The 11,752-nt window shown below is 35.0% G+C and overlaps 1 pseudogene; it reads right to left on the bottom strand.

Moving 5' to 3' along the window:
- Positions 1–3,976: 3,976 nt before the first annotated feature.
- LOC128220212 (P2X purinoceptor 7-like) lies at positions 3,977–4,948 on the bottom strand (annotated as a pseudogene).
- Positions 4,949–11,752: the final 6,804 nt, after the last annotated feature.

Below are 11,752 nucleotides of genomic sequence, written 5' to 3'. Positions count from 1 at the left end.
CTGCAGTTGATTTAGTGTTCGTTGCTGCGGATGAAGTTGTTTCTGTTGTTGGAGAAGTTGTTGTTGCTGCAGTTGGAGGAGTTGTCGTTGCTGTGGGTGATGTTGTTGTTGCAGTTGATGGAGTTGTCGTTGCTGTGGGTGAGGTCGTTGCTGCAGTTGGTGGAGTTGTCGTTGCTGCAATTGACGGTGGTTCTGCAATTGACGGTGGTTCGCAGCTGTTGTTGACGGTGGTGACATTGATGACATCGGTAGTTGTAGCAATGTAGGGACATTGGGGTTGGTTACATCTTGGACATTGGGTGTTTTAACACAGGTGATATTGGTAGTGGTAGCAATGAGGATTCAGAGACATAGGGGCTGACTTGGCAGCTGGTACAAGTTTCCTCTTCAGGCGCCACACTTCCTCATGCCATACCCTCATGTTTTCTTGTTATCTTTTCAAAAGAACTTGCTCCTCCTCCAACTCCACATCATGGATGTTCTTACTTTGCTTGGCAGAGGCAGCAGGGGCGTTCCCCTTCCCTTTCCCATTCCCTCGACTGGCACCTTTGCCTTTTGACACTGGGGCTAGGGCTCTGAAATGAAAATAAAGAGAAATTTGCCGCAGTTTTTTATCATCACTTATTCTGATCAGCAGATTTTTTTTAAATGAGTGTTTCTTTTTCTCTTTGAAAGTAATAGAATGCAAATTTGAATTAATATTAATATTAATGATATATACGACAAGGTACTCTTTTGAACATTTCTCAATATACATACCTCACACTGTTCACTGTTGACTCATTCTGTGAGATGTCAGTATATGCCCGCATGTCAATTCCCCCTTCCACATAGATGAGGGAATGCATTTCAATCACATTGATACACATGCCCTCTGTGTTCCAAACTACTTTAAGCCTCTGGATCTCCCCCAAAATTTCGCTGCGTAATGTCATGGTCACCCCTGGTGTGCCCTCGCATCTCAACAATGTGTCTGAAATCTCTCTGCATGAAAGCCTGGCATCCATTTACCTCTCGTCGACATTCAACAATGATACTGATTGCTATATATATATATATATATATATATTGCAGTTTAAAACAAAAAAATTAAACAATGTAAAAGCCTTTTACTTGTATTTTAAGTAGCTGGGAAAATGGCACGATTCACTGTGGCTGTTGGTGTTTTTTCTTGGAAACAGTTTTAGGTTGTGGTTAACCATTTTATGCGTTTCATGTTTATTTTTAATTTTACATGTATGTATAATCCAATTTTTCAGAGAAATAATTTGAATAAGTAGTACAATCCCCGTTTCAACTTTTGAATGGTACAAATATTACATATATCTGAAGAGAGAACTTCTGAAAACAATTCCATCAATGTAACCATTGTCATTAAGTTTTATGAATATCGGAGTACATAGAAAGCCTCTAGAAATGTCACTTCTTAAACCTAGATTCTTGCTAGATGTTTAAATTCCTGCTTGGTTTAGGAGACAACAGTCCAAGGTCTGGATATTCGTCGAGGGTCTTGCTCCTCAATAAGTTAAATTTAAACCATACTGTTATACTGACATTGTCACTCGTGTGACACATTAATATCTGCTTCTTCAGTTACTCTTAGTATGGAGAGGTCTTCTTTCTTTCACTCGGTATACTGCCCATCTTCTACATTTTTGTGTTCCGTACATGGTTTTATCTGCAAAGAAACAAAAATGTTGATTTTTTCAAAATCAGATTTGATCACATCAAAACATTTCATGAAGTCTTAAAAACAAAATCTGAAAAAGGTTATACAAATATATACAATCGATTTAATACGCCTACTCTTTGAAGTTTTTGGTAGAGGTCCCATGTTTCAGTTATGCATAATTTTTATTTATTCTTAACAATTTTTATCAAATTTCATGTTCTTACCTGACAGCTAGAGCTATCTTTGTTAATTATGCTGAATTTCCCTTTCCGAATGTTGTGGTCCATTCCTGCTATGAGGTTTCTCATGAGGTACACAGGACGCTAGTAGGTGAACCAGTACATTAGTATGTAATAAATGGCCAATGTATTCTATACCAATGTCTCGTGTATTCATTTTGGTAGAATAGCGTATACTTTCTTCTCAATGCAGCCAGGCACTGGACACGCATTTTTTCCAATTGTTGGAAAAACCTGCAGCTTTTGGTTTATCACCTATTTTTACTAAAGATATATAATGACATATTTAAACAACATGAAATAGTAGACGTTTTAACAAATTCAATAACCATGATATATTTTTAAAACAAAACCTTAATCTAAACAAAATATGCATACTATATTAATGATGCTTTTATTTTAGTATACCTTTTTACCCCAATGTATATACAAAAACATATTCTAATAGAGTAATAATGTACATACTTTACATATGTTTACACAAATATATATGCAAGAGTTCTGTAATTCAAAATGTTCTTATCCATTAATGGATTGAACCACTAAATAATCTATGGCCATATATTGGAAAAGTCCTTTGTACCAATCTTCTTACCTAAAACCCAAAATCTGAAACTGATTCGTTCTTATTTCTTTTTCTAGTCCTGAACTCGGCACCTATATGCCAAACTCCTTTCATTTGGACAAAATCTCTGCTCAAGTTTTAATATACTAGTAATCACTTAATCCATCACCCCTGATGGTACTCAACAGTTTCTGTGCTTCACCCCTCAAGTTAAGCATGCAAGCTTTTTAATGATTTTCCCATTTATTCCAGTTAGCAACCATTTCAAAACGTACAATGTAATCTGGCCATTCTGTACCTTTCCCATCAAATTGATCACGCTCAATTTCTTTAGACTAGAAGTCTGCCAGTACCTATCATACTATGAGAAAGATAATAAATGTTTCTTTCTAACTGTATTATAGTGTTATTCTCTAAAGTCCTTGGAGGCAACTCATACTGATTTTCAAAATACCTATTAGGCAAATTTTCTCCCGACAAATTATCACCATAATGTCGACCATTATCAAAATGGACACCTTCGCTCTTGTTTGGCAAATTTAAAAAGTCTGTTTCAAACCTCACCTCTTTCTTATGTGTACTGCCCACTTTAATACTATCCTTGAAATGTTCATACCTATCAAAATTGTACCTAGATGCCATGGTCACTCAACTAGATCAATATGCTTGGTTGAATATCAGTACTAGTAAGACCAGTTACCATAAACAGTGTGTATTAATTCTCAATTCAATATATGTTGAATAATGTTGTATGTGTTTTTCGTCTTATGGAAAAAGGACAACAAAAATAATAACCCTTCACAATTTATTTCTCTCTGCAACCGGTCTTATCATATGCAATCTTAGTCAAATGAACCAATTTGAGGTATTTAACCTCTTTGGTCTGTTATGGAGAGAGAAGGTGTTAACAAGGATTCTGGACCCATGCATTCACTGGCTCAACTCCCAGATTGCATTTGTATGAGGTGAACATTATCAAAACAGTATAATTATAATGAATATAAAATAATTCAGAAGTTTTTAACAATAAATATATCTTTTGCATGTATCATCTTATAAAGAACATGTAAGGGGCATTATAATAACATGAACAAACATGAAACTAATACTAAAGGACATGTCTACAAATATGTAAAGCTAGGAGCCACATGAAATGATGATAGGACTACTAAATGCAAGTTACTTTTGATATAGATTAAAAGCATAATTTAAGTGTATTATAACAATCATAACAAGACTCAATAATTGGAACTTATGAATGTTAATTATGCAATAAACATTGAAAATTCAGTGGAATACCAACGTAAAACTATTGATTGATTGTAAGCAAATTAAAATGCAGAAATATTCCAATCAAAGTACTTCGAACAGTTTTGGATTGTAAGGAAAGGCATGGTTCACTTAACTTCAGTTAAAAGACAAAATTGCATAATACATCTTACACTAGATGACCAGGAAAGTTTCAAAAAAAAATAAAATGTTTGAGCAATAAACCTTTAACCTGACTTGTGATGTTTTAAAATAATTATCAAGACTTTGCTGATATTTGATGGTCCTTTTAATACAAAACAACTTTATGATTTCCAGCATGGTCTCAGGCAAAGATAAGATTTATTTTCAACAGAAAATTATTCAAAAGTTTAGAAATTAATATTGTAACCATAATATGTTGTAGAAAGAGTACAGGTTCAATTTTAGATTTATGGAATTATAAATGGCTTTTCACATAAATAAGGAAGCTGTTTCCATAACTCTAGCCGAGGCGACTGCGAATATATCCCTTGTACTGGCCAAACGGATCAGGAAACTTGTCCCTGATTCGCCAGACACAGCACGAAGGAATCACCCTCCTGTCCCCAGCCCCAAGCCTTCCATAACTCCAAAGTATGAATTGGCGGTAAGCCTGGTGTTGGTTTGCCCTCATAAGGTCAACGTCGTCTTCAAACACAAGCAGGTCCCTCCGGAAGATGCGGGCCAGGGCAACCACTCTCTCATTTAGGATAAGAAGGTCAAAGTCCTATAGAAAAGAGATTTCTTTTTTATTTATACACATACTAAACATGAAATACAAAAACAATAAAATGACTAATAAGGCATTAAAAGACCATATTCTTTTACTGGATTTGTTATTTTATTATGAAGTAGACTTGATCGTGAGAAAAATACTATTGCAACCAATGACAGGAAACACTTACTGGGTAAAGAGAAAGGCACAAGTTTGGCCTTTCCACAGCACCGCCTTTCAAATTGTGTGGGCATTTCTCGACACCTCCGGCAAATGCACCAATTTGGAACAGCATCACCTGGTTGAGGGTGGTAGCCTCCTGGCTGGCGTGGGGCTGGCTGCATCACATGCAACATGAGGCGGGGGTCCAAATCGATGGCTTGGCAGAGAATAGCTGCCATTTGCGGCTTGGTCAGTCGACCAACCTCAGCCTGTAATAAGGTCATGTATACAATTAAAGGGGACACCCTTTTTCACTTTTCCTTTATATTGATTTTGAATTTTCTCATTTTGAAATATATTGACCAGTTTTAACTTACTGTTGTTATCTCAAACAGTTTTAACACCAATAGTCAAGAATATTTATGACATACTCTCACATTTTCCTGTTGTTTTTCCAAAAGAACCTGCTCTTCCTCAAACTCTTCATCATCAGTGTTCTTTCTTCGCCTGGCCGAGGCAGCAGGGGCTTTCCCCTTTCCTTTCCCATTCCGTTCGCTGGCAACTTTACCTTTTGACACTGGGGCTTGGGGCTCTGAAATAGAAATAAAAAGAAGGCTGCATATCAGTCTTATTATCATCACTTATTCAATTTGGCCAGCAGTTTCCTTTTAATAAGGGTTTCTTTTTCTCTTTGAAAGTAGTATGCAGTTCCCGGTCTCATGTTCACTTCCATAGTTATCGCAACCATCTCTGGCAGTCATTGTTAAAATTTTCTTATAAATTATACTGAAACCATGCACAGTTTTTGTAAATATACCATTTGAGGAATTTAACTGATATTTATGGGTCATACTTTTCCTTTTCTTAGATGGTCCCATGCTGGGCTCTTCAATATGCCACTTTCGTGAAGGGCTTTGTGTAGATTATTCACTTGAAGGAACTGGGGACTGCAAAATATGTGAGATAATCAATCATTTTTGTAATGTGTTTGAGTAAAGAAGTCACCCATAGCTAAATACATTGCCTGATACATTATCAAATTATCATTCTTTTTTTCAAATGGGTGCTGGTCCAGTTAAATAAGGGTATCGGATATTTTTTCTCTAAAATATTCAACAACAAACTTAATAATGATTCTGCTTACAATGTTTAATTGCAAGTTAAACATTACATGGTATTGGGAGTATTAAATACCCTTGTTATTGGTCCCAAATCTAACACATTCTGTTTTGAAGCCTTTACAAAATAAAATCAGAACAAATAAAAAAAATAGTAATAATTTGCGAGAAGAAATGATTTAAAGTTTAGCAAATACTACGGTAAACATGCAGGTTTATTGACAAACCGCAAGATAGGGAAGTAAAAACTGGTGATGTCGGACACATCCGAATACCACCCACTTAGACGCTCCCGAATATTCACGAAAGTCAACGTTTATAGTTAAAAAAGAAAACTCAAACTAATTATTCTTTATATAAACTACAAAAATAAAATACAAACATGCAAAAACAAATAATTACTGACAATCCTGACGATCTGTCCATTTTCTGTCTTTTTGCATTTTACTTTCGTGAGAGTTGTCGTTTTGCTTTGTGCCTTCCGGTTGGCATAAATTATGCAAATTAGCATTTTCCGAAACATGAACGGAAAGTGGCGGGCGATTCGAAAGTACATTATTTCTAAGGTAGAAAACCGGTAATTTCATAGCTTTTTTTAAATTAAACACAGTAACCCTCATAAGAACCATTGTTTTTGATATTTTTTCACCCTTTTCGATAATTTCTAACAATTGCATTATTTTTGGTACTTCTTTTTCGGGAATAAGAGTGCATCTTTAACAAAAGCATCAAAATAAAACAGCTAATTTATTCTATTTCATTGTCTTGTGAATTCATTTTGGTAGCGTAGTGTATACTCTCTTCTCGTTTCAGCCAGGCACTGGACACGCAGTATTTCCATTTGTCGGAAAAATCTGCCGCTTTTGGCTTTAATTGCCATTTTTTACTAAAGATATATAATGACACAATTAAACAACACGAAACAATAAACGTTTTAAACAATTTGTAACCGTATAATATTTTTGAAACAAAACCTTAAAACTAAAAAAAAATTCATACTATTTGAATGATGCTTTTGTTTTAGCAGGTACCGAATCTTCGACTACGACGGTTTTCCCAACGCGTCCACTTCATATTCACTGTCGGAATATTTCTCGTCCGAAATATTTTGCTGTCGAGAGCGTTTTGGTTCTGGTGAACTTGTGCTTTCAGTTGAATTTCGTTTTAAACTTTCAACTGATTGTTGCAATTCTTCGAATTGCTGTGTCTGACTCTCGAATGCCCTTATCGACGCCGAGAAAATATCCAGAATATCTTCCCCTTTCTGGAAAAACCTGCTAAATTTCTGGATTTGTTTTGCCTCAAGGTGGGAAAAACCGGTGGACGTTTGCGCATCATTCTGCGCAGGAGTCTGCGCGGTCACATGATCGTTCACGTCATCATTTGAAACATTGTCACGTGACCCTGTATCCATCCTTATTTGTAAGGAAACCTGTAATAGAAATGAAATGATCGAAGTAATATAATGAAATTCTCAGTAACGTACAAAGTCCGTTACGGTGCTCTTCAAGCAAAATTGAGAGAAATTCATCACATTGTTGCCCTTCAGACAATAATGAGATTACAATCCCATAATGCAAGAAATTACGACTTTAAAATGCAATCATGCGTCGTATAGTACATTTTCTAAAAATAGATCCGATATGGCATTCAACCCGGCATTTTTATCAAGTAAAACAATATTAAGCCGATAAAATATCGCATGTCATTCAGACAGTTATGTCCTTCGGACGTATATTTTTGTCATTCAGACAATAATTCGTCATGAATTATATCACCGGAATAGGTCATTTAGACTTCCGAAATCGCATCCAAGAGAAGGAGACATGGGTCTTGCGCAGAACAAAGGAACTGACAAAAAACCTGAAAAATATCGCCTCTTACCCGAGTGAAAAATATTTTCTCTATATCGACATCTATTACACACTGTCCCGAATCGTTTCGTAATAAGTTTTTAAATTTTTGTCTTCTTAAAATTGTGAAAAAATCGAAAAATTATGCTCTACCGACTGTTGTCTACAATAACTGATAAGCCTCGTTCTGATTCTACATAATTGATGAGCTACGTCATCTCTGTGGGAACCACTCCATGAGTTATGCAGGAGATCAACTGTTATTTTAATATTATAACATTTAAACACTCTCTGTGGGTAATTTAATGTCCATCTGTTTTATTTTGTCATTGGTATTCTAACATTTAGATTTTTTCACAAGAATTCTTCACTCTTCAACATTTGAAGTTTGGTCTGTTTCCATGCATTTGTACTTGAAGTGTGTGCACAGATGATAAGTACTCAATGCTGAGTCAATGCTGATTTGGTTTTCATGCCCCTTCAGGTACTTCACCCATCTAGAATGTTTAGTATTGTAAAGGAAAAAAGTTGTACTTTAAAGCCTTTCTAACTAATTAGTATAGATAATTATACTGCCATACATATACAAAATAAAATATAAGCAGTTTAATATTTCTCAATATTATTTAAAAAAACAACAACAAGCTGATAGATACATGCATATATAAAGAAAATTCATCATCATCATCATCATCATCATCATCATCATCACAACCACCACCAGCACTTGATCACCACCATCACCATCACCACCACCACTTGATTATTGAATACTGTGTGTTTATGAAAACAAATACCAAGTCAAATATGTTTTGTATGAAATACTCACATCATCTCTATCAGATGCGACTGCCTTGTGGATAGACATGGCTGTCAAATCCGCTCTCAAGGATCCAACATAGTATTTAATGCAGGCTGTAATTCTTCATAACCCAGTGTTGTTGACTAAGTAATATTCAGTCATTTTCCTGCCTGAAAGTAATTAGACTTATTATCCAGCAGAAACTACCACTGTAAAATACAAATGCACAAGTTACTAGTAATTATACATTCTGCACTTATATCGGATTTAGCCAAGAGTAAGGGGTGGTAGGCATAAATGTGTAGTTGTTGTGCGTATGGTTGATAATGATTCACGACAGTCTGGGGTTTTAACGTGACCTACACCAAGCAAATGAGTTTCGCTAGTGTCCAAGCAGTGATGGCTTCAAGCCTCAAACCACGAACAACTTTTTCTTACAGGTTAATTTTGAAACATATGCATTTTGCAAACAATAAATGGGTATCTACATGTAGTATGGTATGTTAAGATTGTGCACGTACCAAAACAGTCATCATTTATAAACATAATTTTAAGTCTAATATTTTTATAAGATAAAACAATCAAATTAAAGATTACATACTCATATCATATACATAAATAATGTACAATGTACATGTAAAATATGTAACATGTACATATATAAGTACATGTAAAAACATGAACATGCTTTCTTAACATTTAGCTACTAAAAATGATTTAAGAATTCCAACGATAAATTAAAAAACAAACGTTTTTGAACACATCAATGTATAAAACTGCTCAAGGATACTTACATTCATAGCCCTTTGATATGAATATCTCATCATAAATCAGAATATCCCAGTTCCATGCTGATTGTTGACAGTTCGTTTTTTCGACAGAAAATCTTCTCTTACGCGTATAATGCACTTATAATCCATGTTTTACAGTAATGACTTAAATCGTTAGATGTATCAGCGTGCACTTTTAGTGTGTACTTATTTTAAACGTATATTCAAGAGAAAAACATCACCGAGTTTCTAAAAATAGTAACATCCAGTACAGGCCGAATATGGCCGATGTTCGTCACGATCTGTTACGGCGAGTGGCGATATATGTCGATGTTACCCAATGTTTCCCGATTTGTATTACATGGCTAAACCTTAATGAATATAAAATAATTCATAAGTTTTTAACAATAAATATATCTTTTGCATGTATCTTTTTTTAAAGAACATGTAAGGGGCATTATAATAACATAAACAAACGCGAAACTAATACTAAAGGACATGTCGACAAATATGTAAAGCTGAAATGATGAACTACTAAATGTAAGTTACTTTTGATATAGATTCGTTAAAAGCATAATTTAAGTGTACTATTACAATCATAACAAGACTCAATAATTGGAACTTATGAATGTTATGCAATACACATGTATGTATGTTCTGTAGTTAAAAATTCAGTGGAATACCAAAGTAAAACTATTGATAGATTGTAAGCAAATTAACAGGAAAGATGAACAGGAAAGTTTCAACACAAAAAAACAGAACTGTTTAAACCAAGGTGTACATGTATGTAGTGTGCACCCGTTAAACAAAATAGTTATATTTAAAGTGTTCAACATCTCAGTATTTTTTGTATGTTTTCAATTTTTTGATAAAGGTGTTCACATCATAGATGGTGCTTTATGCTTTACAACTGCCTCGGACAACTCCTGGAAAATATTGCTATCCAAAGCTTTCCCAGGAAAATCTCCACTTTTTTGCACTTCTTTTTCCTTTGCGGGAACTGCTCTTAAGTTTGTTGTCTGTGAAGAATCTTTTAATTTTTCTCTGTCAGTTGCCATTCTATTCACTTTCATTTCATCGTACTTCCACTCAACAATAATCCCGAGTCACATTGTTCTTTTTCAACAAAATTCCAATTAACAGCAAGCAATGTGTTGTAAGTTTTATGTGTTGTAGTACCATCAAGTTCAGAAAGACAATATGTACAATTAACTTTTGATTTTTTATCCCCCGCCTATGAAATAGGAAGGGGGATATTGAAATGGCGTTGTCCGTCCGTCCGTCCGTCTTTCCTTCCGTCCGTCCTTCCTTCCGTCCGTCCGTCCGTCACCTGCGTTTTCTCAGTAACTAGCCGGTATAATTTCATGAAACTTATAGTTAGTGTATACTTATGTTTTTCTTCTAGAAGCTGGTTTACCATAGGTTCAAGGATCTGGTCTAAATGATCCTGAGTGTTTGAGGACGGAGGTCTTTCTATATTTATGTACTTTATGTTTGTTCTGTCAGGGTTCATAGACACTATTTTTGGATTCTTTAGTTGAAGACTCTTGCAGATTTTTGTCTGTGCATCAGGGGAAGCTGTAGCTGTGAATACCATGACAGGAATGTCTGTAAACCTTGCCAGGAGATCTGACCCAATCCTTCTGAAATCTTTACGAAAATCATTCCCCCTGAAATAAACAATGTTGTATTTATTATCCCCCGCCTATGAAATAGGGAGGGGATATTGAAATGGCGTTGTCCGTCCGTCCGTCCGTCCGTCACCTGCGTTTTCTCAGTAACTAGCCGGTAGAATATCATGACACTGAAAATAAATATGAACAACTATACTGGAATGATGCCCGTCCAAAAAAAATTGAATGGTCAATTGTCCTTGGAGTTATTGCCCTTGATTTTTTGAAAAATGCACATTCACAGCCATTTCTCAGTCACTAGCTGGCAGAATTTCATGAACCTTAAAATAAATATGAATTACTATACTGGGATGATGCCTGTTCATTTTTTTTTTGGATTGGTCAATTGTACTTGGAGTTATTGCCCTTGAATTTTTGAAAACCCTCATTTACAGCCATTTCTCAGTAACTAGTTGGTAGAAATTTTTGAAACTTGAAATAAATATGAACCAACATACTGCGATGATGCCTGTTTATTTATATTTTGGATTGTGTAATTTCTATGTGAGTTATTTGCCCTTGATTTATTAAAAGATCTATGTTTGCAGCCTTTTCTATGCAACTAGCTGGTAGAATTTCATGACACTTGGAATAAATAAGAACCAACATACTGTGATGATGCCTGTCTATTTTTCTTTTGGATTGGTCAATTTTCCTTAGAGTTATTGCCCTTGATTTATTAAAAAATCATTGTTTGCAGCCGTTTCTCAGTAAAACCAATGTGCTTATCTTATTTTTTCTGAGATTTTTTTTAACCTTCAAGCACAAACAAGCCATCAAGCACAAACAAGCCATCGTTGGCGGGGGATATCTTTTCACTGAAAATGTTTGTTTTTTCAATTTTTCAACCAGATTTCACAAACCTGACTATTAAGTTCAGTTCACTTACTAAT

Source organism: Mya arenaria, chromosome 15 (assembly GCF_026914265.1).
Source record: "Mya arenaria isolate MELC-2E11 chromosome 15, ASM2691426v1".
Taxonomy (NCBI): Eukaryota; Metazoa; Mollusca; class Bivalvia; order Myida; family Myidae; genus Mya; species Mya arenaria.
Note: the sequence above shows the minus strand (reverse complement) of the source record. Positions and strands in the feature narration are given on the sequence as shown.